The 4,532-nt window shown below is 43.8% G+C and overlaps 1 pseudogene; it reads left to right on the forward strand.

The window, feature by feature from the left end:
- The first annotated feature begins 416 nt into the window (after positions 1-416).
- LOC106750894 lies at positions 417-4,407 on the forward strand (annotated as a pseudogene).
- The last annotated feature ends 125 nt before the right edge of the window (positions 4,408-4,532 follow it).

Below are 4,532 nucleotides of genomic sequence, written 5' to 3' on the forward strand. Positions count from 1 at the left end.
CTGTCAAAGATAAACTGAATATTCAAAATGGCCGAATTTGTCGGCATAAATGAGGGACATGGGTATCAACATAACGCCACAAAAAAATCGAAAATCGAATATACGTAACCCGCGGAAATTCAAAATTCGCGATACTTTTTGAACAGACCTCGTATCTTATATTACCGACAGCTCGCTACAGCTTACACGAGCCGAAATTATGACGTCAATTCGTCACTTTTAAGCGTTGTTTGCGTCCTATAATAAATAACTTATGAACTAATAAAAATAGCGTTGTTGATGAATAACTATAAAGGAAAGGAACAGATTTTTTAAAGCCTATTTGTGATTGTCGTGACAACGTGCTATTTTATTTTAAATTTTTTGTGAGTACATATATATATATTTAATGTATTGGGTCTATGCATAATTCCGCAGAAAAACTCGAATAAATTTCAAAAGCAAAATATTTAGCAAAAAAAGCGATTTCAATCAACTAAATATGTTCCATTCTGCTCAATGACTTTCTGACCATCTCTCCACGAGCTTCATTATCCCTCTTTCACAGAAGTTCTGAGATTTTTGGGCAAATAAGTCATTCAAATGGTTTTTGAGAACGTTCAGTGAACTGAAGCTTTTATTATTCAAATGGTTCTGTGTGTTCTGTAGAGCCCGGAACAAGTGATAGTCTGAATGTGCAAGGTTCGGACTATACCGTGGGTGCAATTAAAACATCCCACCCAAGCCGCAACAACTTTTGCCGGGTAATCAGAGAAACATGTGGTCTAGCTTTTTTTGGTGAAACACAACGCCCTTTCTATTCGCCAATTTGGACCGCTTCTGATCAATTGCTCCTTTTAATTTTGCCAGTTGTAAGCAATATTTGGTCGAGTCAATCATTTTGTTGGGTGGTAGCAGCTCATAATAGACGATTCCTTTCTAATCCAACCACATATTGAGCATAACCTTCTTCGGGTGTAATCCAGCCTTTGCGACCGTCTGTGCAGCCTCCCCTCGTTTAGGCCATGATATTTTCGACTGATGTTGTTGTAGACAATCCATTTTTCATCGACAGTCATCATCTGCTTTATAAATGGTTCGTTTTGATGGCATTTGTGCAGCGAATTGCAAGCTGAAATTCGGTCTATTACATTCTTTTCGCTCAGTTAGTGCGGAATCCAAACATCAAGCTTGTTTATCACCCCAAGCTTCCGTAAATGTCTCAAACAGTTGATTGTTCAATGTTGAGGTTATGTTCATTCTCTGTAGTCGTCAATTGTCAGAGTGGATCAAAGCCTTGATTTGATCGACATCAGTAGTGACAGGCCGACCAGAGCGAGGAGCACATTGGTGATCAAAATTTCCGCAACGAAATTTCGCATTCCATTTCCGATACACACTTTCGTTTACGGCATTCTCTTCGTATACGGCGCATATCTTTTTGCGACGCGTTTTTGTCTTTTCGGAAATAAAAAAGCGAAATGCAATGAAAATACACGTCTTTTTTTCTTTTTCTTCCATGTTCGAAATATAATTAAACTTCTTACACGTTACAGATCTCGATGAAGACTTTCTTAAAATGTTGGCACAAATTTCAGCTTTCATTTAATATACGATATTTCCCATGTTTGACACATGTGCAAGCGGAAAAACAACTGCGAAGGACATCTGTCAGAATTTTGCTAGGGAATTATGCATAGACCCAATAATAATAATAATAATAAATAGGGAATAAAATCTTATATATACGAGGTGTGATCAAAAAGTAAGGTGACTTTTTGAATTTCGCGTGTTCTGTACACTCTAATTTCAAAATTTTTTTTTGTTGTGTTGATACATTCATCACGATCATATTGTTCACAGTTTTGACTATATAGCATGTGTTGTTTTTATATAAGAGGCATAAAAGTTAGACTCGTGTTTGCGTGTTCGGCGATTTTTTGCTGTTGAAAATAATAGAGCAGAGAGTTTGTATTAATTTTTGTGTAAAAAATGGTATTATAAGTGTTCAAAAACTCTTGAAATGTTGACAGTGGCATACGGTGAGTCTACTTTGAGCAAAAAAAATGTTTATAAATGGTATAAGTTATTCCAAGAGGGCCGAGAAAATGTTAACGATGAACCTCGCTCTGGACGTCTCAGCACGTCAAAAATCGACGAAAATGTTCAGGAAGTGAAAAAATTGTGTTGAAAAATCGTCGAATCACGATTAGAGAAGTAGCTGATGATCTTAACATATTGTTTGGCTCATGCCAATCAATTTTAAAGGATGTTTTGGGTATGACACGTGTGTCAGCGAAATTCGTTCCAAAACTGCTTACGCACACGTCGTTACTAGTGAGTAGTTTTTCGGCCAAAAACAATACTACCATCATGCCTCAGCCTCCGTATTCACCAGACTTGGCCCCCTGCGACTTTTTCCTCTTCCCAAAATTGGAAAGGCCCATGAAAGGACGAAGATTTGCGACGATTGAGGAGATTAAGGATGCATCGCTGGAGGAGCTCAAGGCAATACCCAAAAGTGCATTTCAGAAGTGTTTTGACGACTGGAAAAAGCGCTGGCACAAGTGCATTGTATCAGAGGGGGATTATTTTAAAGGGGATAACATAATTTTGGATGAATAAATGAATATTTTTTTATAAAAATGAAAAGTCACCTTATTTTTTTATCACACCTCGTATAGTCATGCGTCCACCGCCCTTCGCGTCCGCGTCGGTGGCGAAACTCCTTCGCTCCCGTCTTTAAGCGGCAGTGGATCCACGTCGGCTAGCTCGAATTTTTAATTATATTTACGGCGAGTCGAATCCCTCGCCATTCCGCGATGTAGAGCGTCGTGGTTTTTCGCGTCTTCCTCGATAATCGTGGATTAGTCAGAGGAGGAGCCGGGAGAGATAATGACTTTGAGACCGGTTAACAATAACAGAATAACAACACTGTAATTCTACTCGACGTGGTACAGAAAATGTCTTTCTTTTACAGATTAGCTATCATATGGTGTAACGCTGTAATACCGCTGTTCAACTGGCCTGTGTTCTTCGCGAACAGGCTGCTAATTTCCGTACCTCGGAAGATTCGGTAACGCGATCAAAGAGAGCAATATCTCGACTTAGATGTTCCGCGAGATGTTTATGCAGCGGATCGAAGCCGCTTGACTGCAGCAAAAATACGCGCGTCGTTTTAACGAGCTCTCTTGTCCGGCGCCGTAACGAGAATCTCGCCGGATTCTCGTTGGGCGCCAGCCGAGTCTTTCCCAACATTATTTTCCAGCTTCCGGTCGGTTCGGTGCTCTCGGACGTACCCGTTCCGCCGGAACCGTCCCTACGTATGATTCTTTACTTTTCTACAGCGTACGCCCCGAAACATGCATTCGGGATCTCTAGCCTACGATGACTGTGTGACCTATGATTTGAGAAAGCGACCGAGCCTCGCGCCTAAGTCCCCGGGACCTCTTCGCTCGAGACTTTCTCAAGCACGGCTCATGTCGCCCCGCGACGTGGCCTCCCAAACCTCGTACGCTCATGCAACCCTACCTTCCGGGCGCCACGGACCTCCAACGAGTTAATTCCCTATACTCCCTTCGCGCCCATGCCGCCGAGAAGCGGCGGCAACTACTGGGAATTACACGCAAGTCTAAGTTTTCTACCCGCGGCTGTACATTGCTTTCGCTCATCTGTTCACCACCGGCAGCTCGCCTCTCCTCTCCTGGACCTCGTCTCCTGGACACGGCAGCTTTCTTGCTCACTCGCTTGATTGCTCGCTTGCTCGCACGTCCAATTCGCTCGCCGTTGGGTCGCACAGTGACGAGCAGGACTCGTCACGTAACGCAGGAAACAGCCGCCGCAAGGATCTATCACACCATGCGATGCGGCCTCCGATTGGTCCTGTCGGCTAGATCACGCATCTCGAGGCTGCTCGCGGGACTTCGCGTCTGTTGTTGCTCTCTCGACGCGTGTTTAGACTTGTTTTTTCCCCGGGACGGCATGCGGCAACTCTTGGGTTCGCAGTAGTTCAATATGACTCCCGGGCGCGCTTTCCTTGGGATCCTTCTCTGCCTGCTCTGCGACCGAGTCGCGGGACCTTGCACCTTTTTTAGCGCAAGGTGGCCACCCCGCTGTCTGTCGCCAATTATCCGTCTGGGCGAATGTCTCCCCGTCTCTCCGCGTCGCGTTCTAGCCGTTCCTTCCGGGCCCTTGCTCTCGTTCGTCGTTGTCTTCCGTCGGTAGCTCCATTACCCGTTTGTCTTCTTGTCATCCGATGTTTTAGCTTACGTATGTTCTTACATACATCTTTTCATCTCTAACTTGGCGTCGAATTTGTCTACCTTCATTGTGATCCGGTTGTTTTAGCTTACGTATGTTCTTACACTCAAAACAAGAATTATAATGGCCATGGGTTATGACCTATGCGTAAACGGCGTACAAGATCAAAATTAGGTAACTGGGTCGCTTTCTCTTACGAGAAGGCGCGAGTCTCCAGCTCCTCCTCGGCCAGGCCACAGCCTGAGTGACGAGCGGCAATTTGCATCGTCACAATATATATATATATATATATA

The sequence above is a fragment of the Dinoponera quadriceps genome, unplaced genomic scaffold (assembly GCF_001313825.1).
Source record: "Dinoponera quadriceps isolate SergipeBrazil2010 unplaced genomic scaffold, ASM131382v1 scaffold7293, whole genome shotgun sequence".
Taxonomy (NCBI): Eukaryota; Metazoa; Arthropoda; class Insecta; order Hymenoptera; family Formicidae; genus Dinoponera; species Dinoponera quadriceps.